This window comes from Ochotona princeps, chromosome 3, assembly GCF_030435755.1.
Source record: "Ochotona princeps isolate mOchPri1 chromosome 3, mOchPri1.hap1, whole genome shotgun sequence".
NCBI lineage: Eukaryota > Metazoa > Chordata > Mammalia > Lagomorpha > Ochotonidae > Ochotona > Ochotona princeps.
In genome coordinates, this window is record NC_080834.1 from 108,194,737 (window position 1) to 108,212,006 (window position 17,270).

The window sequence follows — 17,270 nt, forward strand, 5'->3', positions numbered from 1 at the left end:
GGAGTGAACAGGATGTTTCTCCCTGTATCTCCTTCTCTCTGTAAATCTGCTTTCATTAAAAGTAAAACAGTTGTGAGGAAAATGTAGGAAAAAATTAGTGTGACTTCTGAAATCCAGCAATTACACAAACAAGCTTTAACTGGGTAACAAATGAAATATAATCAATGTCCTCCTTGGTAGGAAACATGATGTCTGTGACCTTATTCTGATCCATTTTGTACAGACATAGACGATGAACTAATTATTTGCTTTACTAATTTCTGGTTGAACGAACAATGATTCACGCTATATGTGTATTTCTATATCACAAGTGTAAGGGGTTTCATTTCATTGTTGAGCTGTTATTATGACTAAAATAGACTACTCTAAGTTGGTGGGAAGTGCTTACTTTGTGTAGGAAAGTAACTAAAAATATAAAATCCAGTTTTTTCTCTTAGAGTCTAGATGTGAAGAAGGGCATGTAACTGGATTAAGACATTTCAAAGGAAATGAAACCTGCAACAATTAAGCAATGTCATTCGTTAACCCATTAATGATGTTACTTTTTGTGTTTTTGCCAGTTAGGGTTGAATACTTACATGTGGAATGGGGGTAGATGAGACTGGTGAGTAAACCTGAAACATGCCTGTGTGAAAGCCCTTAAAATACAGACAGCTTAAAATGTTTAAGAATAAGGTTTAGTGGTTAGTAACCTAAGGAATTTATCAGACATTATTAAGCCCAAGAAGTTTCTCTCTTTCTTAAGGGAGATAAGGCAACAGAGTTACCCTAAGCTTTGAAAAACTTCACATTTAAGTTATTAATTCAGGCATCTATAAAAATCTCATACTTGTATAGAGTCTAAAACCATCCTGAGGTTTTTATTATTTACATAGTCCATTCCCATGTCTATCATACCTATAATAATCTTTATATAATTTAGAGCTATTTTTTAAAAATACAGCAGGTCTCTCCATTACTTTACTGTAAACAGGCTAGATATTATTTTATATATCGACTATTTGTGTATATTACTGTACGTATGGATTAAACATGTGTGAAATACATATTTAGACCATTTGTATACATATGTCTGTATGTATGTATAACATATGTATATAACACATCACAAACAGCTTGAATAGATAGTAAGTCAATAAAATTATACCTTGAATGCCTGTAGAAAAATAACTTTCAAGAAAATATGAATAATACCTGTAAGAAATGCACCTGTTAGTTATTGTAGATAAGACTCCAGATACTATATTATCCACTAATTCTTAGGTATATTCAAGCATTTGACAATCTTCGATTAAATCTTTTTCTTTTCTTTGGCAGGATTTAAAACACTGACAGAAGCAATTTCGTAAGGGAAAAAGTAAAAGTATGCATGGCATTTGAAGTTGTATGCATGTCTGTGATTTGCAGTTTATTTTGTGTTTGACTGCTGTAGTACACAATAAGAATATGACACCTTTTCTTATTTTGATCTATGATTTAAGTAAGGTATAGAGAGAACAGACTTTATCCTACAAAGTGGTTATGTTTCATTTGGCAATAGTTTAGATTATATAACTATTCTCTGTATACTCGGATAGATTCATATAACTTTTTTAGGATGTAGAGTAAACACTAAATCAAAGTAATAACAAGCACAGAAACTACCTGTGGCCTATCTATATTAATTCATGTTAATATTTCAGCCAGTGTGTATAAGCAGTCTCTGGTGTACCAAGAATTGTTATGTAGACCAAGCCTGCAGTGAAAGAAGAAATCAGGCCGAGTTTCGAAAAACTATAGATGCAGTAAAACCAAAGAATCTGGTAGCTGCAGGATGGCTTAAACGTAACTATGCAGATTTGGGTTTTCATTGAAACCCTAATATTCCCTAAAAACAGTGCGCGTGTGCGCACGCACACACACCAATAACTATTTAACGTGATTGTCATGTTAGTTTATTCGATTTAAACTTCTGTTTATGTCCAGGCATATAACTCAAAGCCTGCTGTTGTATAAGATAAGTAAATAAACATACAAATAAAATAGACATGAGTAATCAAACAGAAGACACCAAACTAGGCAATATGTGATCTTGAACAATTATTTCAACTGCTATACTCCCCAGTGTTTCTTCCTTGTTGTTTTAGAAAATAATCCCGTATCCACAGTTGTGGGGGACACAAAGCAGAATATTGCACCTGGAAGTTGTTATAAATGGCCAAGTATTCATCAAAATAAGTTGCCAGTTCTGTTCATCTTTAATTTCAGTGTTTAGGGGCAAAGAGGAATACCTCTGAGAAAATCCAAGATTTGTAGAAAGGGTTGTCTTTCACAGGACAACGCGGAATGGAAGGATTGTTTTGCTGGGAGTTGAAAGGTGTGCGGTTATCATTGTACGGAAAGACAAAAATTCCTACCATGGGGAAGTATGTGTTCATCAGGCAACACAGTAGCAGATGGCAGAGATTCTGTTTATCAAACGTTTTATATTTTATCAATAACTACTCTGGAGACCTATCAGTTTGTCACTGCATTCATTGAATTAAATGCATAAAATCGTCCCTTCAGACATAACAAAAGCAGGAACAAAATCAGTATTCTAGCAGTGTTAGTGGCATTCGGCTTGATAAGCTGCGTGGGAAGTTACTTGTCAAGACACTGTGATAATGGAAATGGCTCTCTTCACATTACAAAGATATTTCTTATCTCATAATTTGAAAAGCTAGAAAAAGTCTACATTTTTCATATTTACATTCTAGTCTTCCACATATCATTTAAGTGCATGGCATTTTGTTTCTGCAATTCTTGCCAAAATATATGAAAGGATATGCGGGTTGCTTTTAACGTTCTATTTCAGCACAAGTCAAAATTTGGTTGCCTGCAACTTTAAAAGATTTTCTCAAACCTCAGACTTCTTAGATCCAACTGTTGACCATTGTTCCTCAGACTATAGACCATGGGAATAAATTTCACATGTTCTGCCTGACATTGATAAGGCACTTTCCAGATACCAGGCTTCTGGGAAAGTGCAGTTTTACCATGAACATAGATGGTAGGCATGTGTTAGCTTATTTGAAAGTATGTAACCATGAGAGACCCAATGGAGTTGTTTTCTAAAAGCAAGATCAAAGGAATGTACCCCAAAGAGGCTTTACACTGTTTTTGGAGCATTTTATACTTTTATCGAAGGGCTTATTTCACATGGAGACCATTTCTATATAAATAAAGAAGTAAATTTTGGGGAATAAAAACATATCCCAATAAGCATTTATACAAATTGCTACTGTTTTTTAATGTCCTGATTTATGAAAAATCATTGGAAAAATATATTTACATAGTCAAATAAATGTTTACTGATCATTTTAATAGTATATTTTTGATTCTATTTATTTGGCAGGCGAAGAGTCAGAGAGAGACCAACAGAAGGACATCTTCAATTCAATGGTTCACTTTCCAAATGCCTTCAATAGTATAACGGGCCACACAGAAGAAAAAATTTCAGAACTCAATCCAGTTCTCCTGTGTGGGACAGGTTTCTAGCTACTTCAGCCATCACCTACTATCTCTTTCAATGTGCAATGGCAGAAATTTGGAACCAGAAGCAGAGCCACAACCTGAATGTTGGTACTCTGATACGAGAGGTAGCAGTCACAAGGGCATTCTAACTACTGATCTAAACACTTTCCTCTTAACTGAGCATTTCAGAAAATAACGTCATATGTAAGTCTATTCTACATCAAAGTATGTAAGTCCATTCTTTCTACATCAAAGTCAGCTAACTCACGAATGCACCAAGTTTTTCTAAAATAGCAACAGTTTAGTAAATTCTAAGTGCCATGTAATTCAACATAATATTTTACTCACTTATTGTCACATTGAATCCTATAAACAAACCTATAGAGTTGCAAAGATTATATAACATGAACGCTCAGAACAAAAATTGAGTAAGTTATTTAGCATCATCCAATTTTGTAATAGTAACCCCAGATTCCACTGACAAAAACAAAATCACAGCTGCAATTAATGTATTCATATACATAAACACATGGAAACTTAAAGCCAACTTTGTTAGCATTATTTTGCAAAGCAGTCTTCCTTTTTCCACAAAAAATGATTATCACGTATTATATGATATGTTCCAGTCTCTGTATTTCTAAATATTTATACCTATATCTGTAATCTGTTATAGCTTTTTATGTATGCATTCCACAATATTCATTCTTTTTTCCTACAAGTGTTTTTAAAAATGTGTACTTTAATTTTCACTGTTGAATAGGTGGTGCTCCATGGTATAAACACTGTACTTAAGTTTTTCCGTCTTCTGGGACTAATGTTGTGGTACAGTGTGTTAAAGCATGAGTTGTAATGCCAGTATCTTATGTCTAAGGGCTGGATCCATTACTGCCTATTATACTTCAGATCCTGGGAAAATGGTTCAAACACCTGGGCTTTTGTCACCCATGTGTAAACCTCTCAGGGTGGTGGGATTCTGGGTGCAGCCTTCTGTCTGGCTTAACCTGGCGACCATTTTAGCCATTTGGGGTGCTGAAATAGCTGATTTTTCTTCAGCTCCATCTATTTTTTTTCACTATTACTCTGCCTTTCAAATAAGTGAATGAGTAAAGAAGTCTTATTGTTTTTCATTTATTATTGACAGCCCTTCCTGGCTTTTCAATTGCAAGTGGTCTCAGTGAACATTCATGTGTGTATCTCCTTGTATGTGTGTATGAGTGCTTCTCCAATCCATTCCTTTTGGTAGCTGAACCAGGAGATCACAAAGTAACATCTTCAAATACTGTTATGATGTACATCAAAGGCACTTTGTAAATTTATGCTACCGTCATTATTTGACAAGCTAACAGCTTTGGTGGGATAGCTTGTTGTTTCAGGATTTCCCTTTTTTTCTGAGTAAATATCTAGGAATAGAATAGCTGAATCCCTGTGTTCAACTTTTGAAGAAATTACCAAATGTTTTTCAAAGTAATTATATCCTTTCACACTCCCATTATAAGTGTATGAAAGTCTCAATTTTTTTCTGTTTCTGTTTTATCTAGTTTTCCACATTCCAATTACCACAATGCATAGCAGTCTATTAGTGTGGTACTGATATATAAATGTACCTTTTGATGACACCTGTATCTTTTTCACTGATTGTTCCATTTCTGCTTTTAATGAAACAGTGTATTCCTGGAGCATTATAGATCTACATGTAATTGTCAGGCAGTGCATGTATCCTTAGTCCAGCATCCTTAATTGGTAATATCTTGTGAAACCTCATTCCAATACCAAATTCAGGATATTGATATACTGAAGATTAAGAATACTCCATCATCCCAACTGCCTTTCACATTGCCTTTTGAAAGCCACAGATTTCCTTCCATCTCCAGCCACTTTTTGGTAGGGAAGAGATGTAGCAGTCAGATTTACAGAGAAGGAGACACAGAGAAAGATCTTCCATCTATTGTTTCACTTCTTAAGTAGCTGCATTGGCCTGAGCTGATCCAAAGCCAGGAACTAGAAGCATCTTTCAAGTCTCCCATGTGGGTACAAGATCCCAAGGTTTTGGGCCATTCTCTACTGCTTTCCCAAGCCACAAGCAGGGAGCTAAATGTAAAATCAAGCAACCAGGACAGGAACCTGCATCCATATGGGATTCTGGCAATTGCAAGGCAAGGATTTAGTCACCAGACTGTCATACCAGACTCTCCAACCACTTCTTGCAACTGGGCAACCACCAATCTCTCCTTTAATTTATGTTTCCCAAAAGCTCTGTGCAAAAAATAAAAATAAAAAAAAATAAATCTGACAATTGGAAACGAAAAAAGAGTGTTATATGTATTAAATCATATAGTATGTGCATGTGAGGATTAGCTAATCCTCACTGAGTATAAATCTCTGGAGATACTTCCATATTGTAAAGATGTTACCATTTAATTCTATATCCAGTTGAAGATCATTTTGAGTAAATCTACTTCAACTTTTATGTGCAGTTTTTTGTGCGAACAATACCTTCTTTAATCAAAAAGCACAGGAGTGCAATTACTTGTCAATTGCGGTTGTGCAATTAGCATTGTAAAACACTTTCTACATGTTTTCCAGCATTACTCTATACTTCAATTCCTGCTACCTTCATGAGTGGTCCAACTGCTGTTCATACTTGTTATGAGGTATTAGTGTTGTCACTATTATATAGGTAATCTGTTCTGATAGTAATGTTGATAGCTATGGCGGTTTTATTTGCAATTCCCTTACATTATTACAATGTGGAACATTGTTCTCCTTATATCACATCTTTAGTAGAATATTTCTTCATATCCCTAATTTCTAAATAAAGCTTTCACATTCTTTTTAAAGTTAATTAATTTATTTTAATTTTTGATGATGTTTATATAGTTAATCAGGGTGGGACAGGTCTAGGATTAGAGGCAGGTAGGTTAGACCGTTGTTTCCAAATTCTCTTTTTCTTCTACCTATATGTGGGGTGGAAGGGGGAAGATAATGGGAGAAGCTGCAACCAGCCTCCCAACCACCTCAGTACCTGGGAATGGGGAATAGCCACCTGACGTCATCCAAGGTCATCGATGTGCAGCATGTTCCAAGGGTTCAACTCAAGTAGTTTCGATATTTCTGAAATACTGTGGATGTCACCAATCCAAGGAAGCGGAAATGCTTCCAAGGACCATTGGTTAACATAGTTCACCTTAGAATCTCCATTTGTCCAGATATTTGTTGTCAACGCTTGACTGGGGTAGTTGATTAATCTTTTTCCTTTCTCCTTCTTCTGCTATGGTACCAGGTGTCCTCTGCAGGCCCAGTAGATGCCAGATCCTCCATGTGCATTTGTGCATGTTGTCTGCTGCTCTGCCCAAGCCACTGAGGAGGCCAGTTCTGACACATGCACTCCTTGGTTAGTCCACAGATCCTGCAGTTCTCCACAGGCTTTCACATTCTACCGTTAAGTTTCTGGGATTTCTTTCTAGAATGCAAGATGCTAACTTTCTAAGGAATGGAAATATTTCTTTTATTTTGATGCCTGCTTTCTACCTTTTTAATTTAGGTTTCAAAAAGGAAAATAAAGATTTGTTCATTTTTATTGGAAAGGCAGATTTACAGAGAGAAGGAGATATATAGAGAAAGAACTCCCCCCACTGATTCACTACCCAGGTGGCCACAACAGCTAGAGCTGAGTCAATCCAAAGCAAGGAGCCAGAGCTTTCAGATTGCCTGGATTAGTGCAGGGTCCCAAGGCTTTGATCCATCCTCTACTGCTTTCCCAGGTCATAAACAGGGAGCTGTATGGGAAGAGGAGAAGCTGGGACATGAACTGGTGCCCATATGTGATGATGTTGCACAGGGTATTGTACAGAATCCCATGAGTGTAATTTGAACATGTTCTTTTCAGAAGTATGGTTATAGTGCTGTAATCTTCCATCACAGTATTATTTTATGTTTTCATTCTAGTGTAGTTCAATATTTTATGTTAATTTTCTCTGAAATTTCTTCCAAGAGTCATGGATTACTTCGTGTTTTGTTTAGAAGTGTTTATAGATTTTCCTGGCTTCTTTCTGCTACTGAATTCTAGTTTGCTTCCATTGTGGTTGGTGAACACTCACTATTAAGATTTGTTTGAGTGTATTTTCCATGGTTACTTCAGAATATGAATTCTGCTGGTTTAGGTTAGAATGTTTCTTAAATGTCGGTTGGACTTTTATGGTGTTGTTTAGTCACTGTATGAGTATCTTCCTGGTTATCTATTTATGCCACCAATTTTAAGTGAAAAGTGTTGAAGTTTCCAACTGCATTTATGCATTTTTATGTCTTTGCTTTTATTCCTATTAATTTTTGATGCACATATTTTATAGCTCTATTTTTAGCACATGTACACTTAAATTTGCTCCATCTCCTAGGTGGACTGACACATCATGATTAATTCATTCCCTCTCTGTCCTTGTTACATTTGTTTACTCTGAAGTACATTCTGTCTGATATTAATATAGCTCCTGCTTTCCATTGATGGATATTTGCAAGATTTATTTTTCAATATTTTTTTAATTTTAATCCACATATATTGTTATTCTGCACACTGTGACACTGGTGAATTTTGATGGTTCACAATACAACCAGAACACTGTCAACTTACTGCTGGGAGTAGTTAACACAGGAAACAACAACTCAGTGCTTGTTGGGAGCTCTCTAGATATGTGTCATGTGTCTTTCCCTCGGATGCTTTTGTTTCACACCTTCGCTGTAATTAATCATGGGTCTGTTCAGGCCATTCTAACGCAATACTGTGGACTGAATTTTCATTATAGACAGATTTTATTTCTTTGGTTAAAATTAATTCCAAGCATTTTAAGCCATTGAAAATGTAATTGTTTTCTTGACTTTTGATTTATTGGATTTTGTATTTTCATTTCTAAACCACAATTATGCTAAATCAGTTTATTAGTTCTAAATTTTTATTACATTTTTGGTGCTCTTTATGTATAAGATCAGCTCATCTGCATTTGAATTTCTCCTTTCCCACTTTGGTGCCATTCATTTTTTTTCTTGTCTAATAAATCTGGCGCAGACCTTCAAAACTATAATCAAATAGAAGAGGTGAAAGCAGCCACTTTTTTTCAGAAATCAGACAGAAATTTTCCAATTTCCCCTCTAAGTATGCTATTGCTCACTGGCTTGTCATATGTCCCTTTTATTATGTTGTGGTAAGTTTGTCTTGTAATCCTTTTGTTCAGAGTTTATATTAGGAAGTAGTATTGAAGTTTATGAAATGCCATTTTTGCATCTTTTGAGATGATCATTAAGATTTTTGCCCCTTCATTCTGTTGATTGCTAATGTCATTTCTACTGATGTTCATGTGCTAAATGACCTCTTCATCCCTAAAAAGAATCTCAGTTGGTCATGGTGTGCAAATCAATTTATTTATTGTTGCATTTGATTTGTTAGTATTTTGCAGAGGGTTTTTTGCACGTATTTTTGTGAGTAATATTGGCATGTAGCTTTTTTATGTATTATGTCCTTTAATGTTAAGGTATATATGATATATAATAAATACATTATTTGTAATATATATGTCATACATTATATCATTATATCATGTATCAAAGGATAGCTGGCCTCATAGTATTAGTTTATAATTGCCTCTTTCTCTAATTCTTTTTTTACAATCATTTGAGAGAAATTAATGTTACTGTTTCTTTAAATTTTTGGTAGAATTCATTTAGTCCTGTACTTTTATCTGAAAGGATGATTTTTGGAAAAAAAATTAAATATTTATTTGTATTTTGGGAAGGCAGGAGAGGGAGGAAGCCTCCATCTGTGTTTTTCATTCCTCATGCCAATAGTAGCTGGAGTTGGCTAAAGTCAAAATCAGGAACCTGAAACTCAATCCAGGCCTCCTGTGTGGATGGCAAGGACCCACTACTTGTACCCTCACCTGTCCCCTGTCAGAAGCTACAATAACAGGAAGCTGGCATCAGATTCAGAGCTGCTGCGGGAACCTGAGCACTCTCTTATGGAATTTGGGCAGTTTACTTTCTGGAAAAAAAAATAGCTGCTCCTGATAGAATAATTCCTTCATTGTTTCATTCTCATCACTTGTTAACTGGAATTCTATTTCTTCATGACTCAGTTTTGGTATGATGTGTATATTTATTTCTTCTTCCATGAAATGTGTTGCCTCACAATTACTCATCAAAATCTCTAACATTCGTTGAGTTTCTGTAGCATCATTTGTAGTGTTTCTCTTTTTCATATCTGATTTTACTTATTTTCATCTTCTCTCAATTTTTTTACTGTCTTATGTATTCAAAGGATCACTTTTTTATTTCGTTGATTTTGTATTGTTTATTGTGGCCATTTTAGTTATTTAGTTTTTGGATTTTTTATATTATTTGTTTTCTTCTACTCATTTTGGGTTTATCTGTTTTCTTGAGATATATGTTTATTTGATACCTGTCTGCCTTTGAGAAGAGATTAATTCCCGTTACCTTCCCTCATGTAGTACTGTGTTCTGTGGATGCCAACATCTTGTGTTTTCATATTGTTCATAAGACAAACTTAATTCTCCCCTTTATTTTTTTTCCTTGCTTCCTTGGTTGCTCAGGATTCTGTTGTTTGGTTTATGAAAGCCAAAGCATATATAATTTCCAATGGTTTTTTTGTTATTTTTTCTACTTTTATTGTAGTATGGCCAAAGATGATGCTTGATGTGCTTACATTTTTTGAAAATAATCAAAACTTCTTTTGAAAGAGAAATATGAACTAATCTGGAAAAATTTTTAGGAAGTGCTGCGACATGTGCCTGCTGTAGACGGTGTGAAAAATATTCTTTTTTTGACTTAGAAAAATCACTGCTCCTCAAGCGTATAGGTAAGGGTTACAAACAGAAGTCAAATCTCAAAATGCTGACGTCAATTATGTACATGACGTTTTTGGCAATTTGTCTATTAGTGATCACAAATCAGGTGAATTATGATGCTTGTCTTTTTTGATGTGTATATTTATTTCTTCTTCCATCAAATGTCACTAGACATGCTATATGGAATACTCTATAGCTCCCATAAGGTCAATTGATCTAAAGTACAATTTCTGGAAGTCTAGTATTATAAAATCCTCACAATTGTATTAAATCTAGTACTTGGTTTAAGATATTTTAATGTTTGTGTATGTGGTTGAGTGTGCCAATACTGTATTTATCACAGCTATTTCCCCTTACTGGATCAGACTTTTCATGGTTATATCAAAACCTTCTATGTCTATTTCTACTGATTTTTACTTTAAGTCTATTTTGCATAATAAAAACTCCAATCTTTCTCTGGGATCCATTTGCACAAAATATTTTCTGTCATCCCTTCATATACAGCTATTTGTGTTCTTTTAGATGACATGACTTTCTTGTAAGCAATATATAGTTTGATTTTATTTCCTACCCATTTATCGTATTATCTTAATTGAAACTTACAGTATTTATTCATAGGTAAGGTTTTACTACTGTCAGTGGATATTTGTTTGATATCAATTGTTTTTATGTCTTGTTTACAATATTAGCATATTGTGAATTTGTATAGTTTCACGCGCCAGTGAAGCAATCCATCCACTGATATATTCCTCTTGATCAATACTAAAGCTTTCTTTCAGCTTGAAGTGCTCTTAAGCATATTTATTTATTTATTTATTATATTTTTGACAATGTTTACATAGTTAATTAGGGTAAAATGGTTCAAGGGCTATAGGGAAGTGGGTAAGACCATTATTTCCATATTTTTTCCTTCATGTATCTAAGGTACAGGGAGGTAGTAAGGGAGAAGCCCCACCCAGTTTCCCACCCACCCCAGGTCCCGGATGTGGGGCATGCTATGAGATTGTTGCTCAAGTGGTTTTGACAGTTGACCAGTTATGAATCACTGCCAGTCTCGCCACTCCAGACACAATGAAGTCATTGAAGAATCCGCTGAATGTCATAGTCCATCATAGAGTCTCCATTTGCCCAGTATTTCATTACAAATGTATAGCTGTGATCATCCCCAAGTGGTTTTAATAGTTCTCCAGTTATGAATCGCTGCCAGTCTCGCCACTCCCAGCTCGATGAAGTCATTGCAGAATCCACTGATTGACACAGTCCATGATAGAGTCTTCATTCACCCAGTTTTCGCTGCCAACATATTGTTGAGGTGATTGATTGACCCGTTCTGTCCTCTGTCTTTTCTTGGCTAGGGTTCTGAGTCCAGCTGTTCGATTCGGGAGATCCCCAAAGAAACTCTGAGGCATTCCCACACCAGATTCATGTATGTTCCAGCAACCACAGGGCCCGGCACATTCCATCGCCACAATCAGCTGGTGGTTGCAATCGCTGGGCTGGTTCTGTTTTCAGTCCTGACTTGCACTAGAACCAGTGGGTGTTGCAGACCAGCCTGGTTCTGCCCAGCATGTACTCGGCACGTACATCAACCAGTGGAAGCTGCAGCCTAGTCGGGGCGAGCCACAATAATCCCCACCAGGCCCACCCCCTATCCTGGTTTGCCTGTATGTATAGCAGACTAGTCCAGTCTGTCCCACATCCCATTTAGCTCTTGTATTTGTCCCTGGGTTTTAAAGCTTAGTTCTAACTAACCAACTCAACGATCTAGCCCCCACAAATGTTGTTGAGTGCCTCTCTGTCTAGCCACCCCGGCTCCCATCCTAGTTTTCATGTCCTCCTGCGGGAGTGGTGACCCAGGAGGGGGGAACCCATTATTTCCCTCCCGGGTCTCTCTCTGTCCCGGTTTATGCCGTCTTTGGGTGGTTCCGCGATTTGACTTGACAGAATTAGCCCCCAGTGCCAGCTTCTGCCAGCTGATGTTGCGGCTAAGCTCATACAACCCTCATCCATTCTAATTTATTCTTGCCCCAGTAGGCATAATTTGCCCAACCTGGCTTTTCCCTGATCTAATCCCCATGTGGCGCACAGGTGTTGTAGCCCTGCTTAGTGTGGTCTGTCCCCAACTGAGCCCATGCTCTCCAGTGGGAGTAGCTGTCCGGTGAGGGGACCAGCCCCTAAATCCCTGTGCCGGCTCTGCCCTTCCCTTCCTGGTTCTCATGCGTGCTAGTTGGGTGCTGCAGTCGAATGCAGTACAGGCAACCTTGCCCTGACATTCCATATTGTGCACTGGTTTTGTTGTGTCCAAACCCGGCCCGGCCCACACTCTGTTCTGGTGTTTGGATTTGCCAGTGAATGACATGTACTGACTCAACTTGGTCTGCCCCTGTCTCGTGCCAAATGTATGCCAGTGGGGAACTTTCCATGGCCTATTCTGGGCTGTTTCCTATCATGCTTCTTACGCTAACCTGGAGGGTCTGTATCCTACCAGAGGAGTTGCCCAGGCACCTCCCTCTGAGCCTCACCCAATGCCAGATTTTGCACATACCAGGGGGTTTTTGAGCCAGCTCTTCTCAGTTCACCTCCTGTCCAAGCAGGAACAGTGGCTTTGCCTGGCTAGCTTTCACCCGATTCTGGTTCTTCTTATAGGATGTTTCAGCCCAGCCATGGCTCATCTACACCCACGTACAGTTCACAAATGGCTCAGTAGGGGGTTGAGACCTAGCCTAGTCAGTCTCACATTTACCCTGGTTCTCCAGGACACCAGACGGTGTTGGGGTCTGGCACGGTCCAGTGCATCCAATCCCAGCCCACACTAGTGCCTTGTGCCTTGGGAGACTACAACTATTAAGTTAGGACGCAGCCCTCATTCTAGCACATGCACCCCTTGGAGGGAGCCTCAACCCAGTTAGGGTATCCCCTTGGCTCCCAGACTGGGCCTGTTACTAGCCATAGATCATACGCCTGCCAGTGGTTGCTCTAACTCAGCTTGTTTCAGTCCCTCATTTGTCCTAGCCTCTGCCTTAGACACAGTGGCTTCGCATCATTGATTCAAGCAGAGTAGCAGGTGCAATGGCCTCACTCGGCTTGACCTGTGCTCCATCCTGGCAGGCCCGGGCACAGTTCACCATGAGTACCTGGTGGCTGGAGTCGGGTTCTGAGCAAGACGCCCCATCCTGCGCTGCCCCCCCAGCAACCTCCTGGTTGCCGGAAGTTTAAACACCCGGGCCCAAGGTCGCGCCACTCCCCAATCCCATTCACCATCCAACTAGGGCGGTGGGTGTGTTGTCCTAAAGTTTCAAGCCTCTGTTCCTGGATATTGCAAGGAACCCTGTCGCCCCTACACTAAAGTTGGGCCTATTGCTGGGTGTCCCCAGATAGCTTTCCATATCGTAAAAACCTCAGAGCTCGCCGCTGGGCAGCCAGCAGGCAGAACCTGGCACCACTTGGTGCACTGGCCGCCCAGAAAAGAGGACTCGCCCATGGCCTCATGGCTGTGGGTTTGGTGCGAGTCTGCGGCCGAATTCCACCGAGTAGGGGCACCCCCTGCAGGCCACCACCCTGCCAAAGTTTCAATCTGCCCCCGCCCTAAGAATGGAACTCACCCGAGTTGCTCTGCCTCCAACTAGTGGTGGCAGGGCGGAGCTCAGATCTTAGCCTGGCTCTAAAGTGGCCCTCATGGCTCTTTTAAGCATTTTTAGTAAGCCAGATTTGGTGATAAGAGTTTCTATCTCATATCTGGAAAAAAGCTTTGCTGGGTAGTCTTCTTGTCTTGTCTTCAGTACTACAAAAGTCTTATCTTGCTCCCTACTGGCCAAAAGTGTTCTCTTTAGAAATCTGCAGTCTGGTGGACTCAGGCCCTTACATGTGCTATTTGCTCTCTCTCTCTTTTTCTTTCTCTCTTTTTCTTTCTCTCTTTCTCTTTCTCTCTTCTCTCTCTCTCTCTCTCTCTCTCTCTCTCTCTCTCTCTCTCTCTCTATCTCTCTCTCTCTCTCTTATTTGAGAGTCCTCTCTTTGACTTTAACTTAGACTTGATTCTGCCTGGTGACTTCTCACCTTCTTGTGCCAAGATAGTTGTATCTTTCTGTAGGCTTGGGAAGGTTGCTCTTAAATATTGGAATATTCTTTCTATAGTTTGAATTATTGAAATCCCCCTTGCTCTTCAGTTAATTTGGTTGTTTTATCCTTTGATGCTTTCCTAACACTCCTATAGGCCTTCTTCTTTCCCCTTGACTCTCCTTATTTACCATTTCTCTTTTAAATAGCCTATTTTCACCATTACTGATGTTTTCTTCTATTTGCTCTACACTGTTACTGATGCCTACCATTCCATTTTTATTTCAATTAGTGTAATTTTCAATCTAAGGATTTCTGTTCCTTCTGTTTAAATGTTTCCGTTAGAGCATTAGATATTTTATCAGTGTTCTCTTGCAGTAGTGTTTCTTTCATAGGATTATTTTGAAATTTTCATCAGAACATTTGGAAATATGAGTTTGTAGCTTGTTGGTTTCTGCTTTTTTTATTAATTAAATGAGGTCATGGTTCCTTGAAAAATTTATAACACTTGTTAGTTAGTGTAAAATGTCACCTGAGCATTAAAAGACCAAGTGGCTTTGTTGTTTTTAATCTGTATTTTGTCCTATTTGTTTTTCTCAGTCCAGAGCTCCAAAGCTACCATGTAGTCAGGCACGACTAGCCTTAATTCATGATTTTCACAGAGGTGATATCAGTGTTTTGCATATTAAGAGATGACTCATTATACAATTGATTTGTTGTTCAAAATGAATTGTGTAAGTTAAGTAGGTTAAATGGAGTCTTGTGTTTCTCTGAGACTTCCTGGGACAAAAAAGGGCCCCGATGCTTACTACTGTGGCTATGTCACATTGTCAGATCATTTTTAGAACATGCAGCTGACCATGACTGGAACAGCATGGACGCTGATCCAATGCCTGTATAATTATTTTCTGTCTGCTGGAGCGGACTCACAATCTGGGATCCCCGCAGAAAGCACAGTTGGTGTTGACTGGAGCTGCTTTTGGAACTGGGACAGCCTCAAAGGCTCCAGGAAACATTAGAATGGGAACCATTAGGATCTGTCTAACATTGGGATTTATCACCCTGGCATAAAATCCTGAGACATATTTGAATGGTTCCGTGTTTGTTTTGGGAAGTGGGGGATAAAGACAATACCTTAGCTGCCTAAACAAGCGCAGGCATTGATGCCTGCCAAAAACATCTGTCCCACTGGAGCTCAAATATATGACTTATGCCAGAGGAAGTCTAAATGTTCTGTCTACAGTCACCAAACAATGGACAAGGGCCATTAAAATCTTTCTACTATTGAGTTTTATCAGCTCAGAACTGACAAAAACCATCCCAAAACTCAGTGCTGTGGTTCCTTTTTGTCCTCCAAGATTGACGGGTAGGTGATAAAGTTTGAGGGAATGGTCATAGAAGAGTAGTCATACAGGGTGGTATTAAGAGGACCATATCTGGGCCTCCTAGTCATGATATCTTATACTATTTTAAGGGATGCACACCAAGCCCTCAGGAGGATGGTACTACTATATGATAAAATGAGTATACTCCATCAGGGCACTCATTCCTGTTTGGAACTGGGAAAATTCTGGAGGCACTGAATTGTGTTTGAGTGTGGGTCCAAAGCAGTGGGTACAGGTATGTGCTTCAGTGAAAGCTGTAAGCTCCCTTTCTTTCCTCACTAGTCAGGGTCTGGAATTTTGCTCTGCTTTCTGATGGAGGTTCCAGAGGATTGTGGAGACTCTCTCTTTGTTGCTTGGCTAAGGAGGGTCCAAAGAGCAGGGTCTATAGGCCCTGTCCAACAAAGATTTTTATCATGATGAGGCAGGTACTGGGTTTCAAATTTATGCTCTGAATTTCACTTCCTATCCCTCTACCAAGTGGAAGGTAAGGTGTCTTTTTCCACATTGTACTGTTTGATTTGGGGGAATGATAATACAAATCATTTTTCCTTTCTGCTTTATTCAGTGCTTCTTCTCTTCTTATTATCTAACTAGTGCTTGGTCTCCTACTTGGCTTTTGTTACACCTGTGATGGTTCAAATTAGTGTATGTGTTAGGAGACAATTCCTAGAGTGTCTCACTCAGCTGTCTTGCTGAAATGCCTAGCATTTCTTTACAAACTCCTGCCTCACTTGCCAAATAAGCTTATTTAAATGCATTGGGAAACTTTAATAATCAAACATTGGAACTTTGATAATGATAACAGGATGGGACTAACAGTTTTATATTTTATACTTTATATATAGCAAATTATGAGGCACTTCCACCTATGTATCAGTTTTAAGAAAGAAGTCTTGTAACATCTGGTCTAAGGAAGGTTGATAACCATTTAAAAAAGCTTACAAAATATGCATGTATATGTACATACATAAACATTTTAGTATGTGTACATAACTGAACCAATCTGAAGTATCTGGATGGGGAATACCACATTCAAATATGTGCAGAAAATTGTTGATAGAAAATCAAACATGAAAGGTGGAAACCTTGTGACTAGACTGTTTCTCTTCCATTATCCTGGAATCTAGTACAAATTAAGACAATGCAAACATTTCAGAATGATCATGAAAACAGTGGCAATTTTTATGCCCCTTAATTTTTTTGAATATTCACAGTTCTCCCAAATTTGATGGCCCTTCAGTCACAATAATTTACTAGCAAAATTTCTTTTGCAATAATTAGACTCATGAGTAATTCTTTTAGTTTATATTTTCATAACGTGTTTATTTCTTCTTCATTGTTGATATTTTCCTGGACACACAGTTCTGGTCTTGTAGTTAATATAACAAATTATGGATATTTTTACAATGTTTATCCTTCACAGTTTCTGGTGAAAATTCTGAAATATTTTAAATATGATTTCCTAAATGTTTTCATGCTTTCTTTGTGT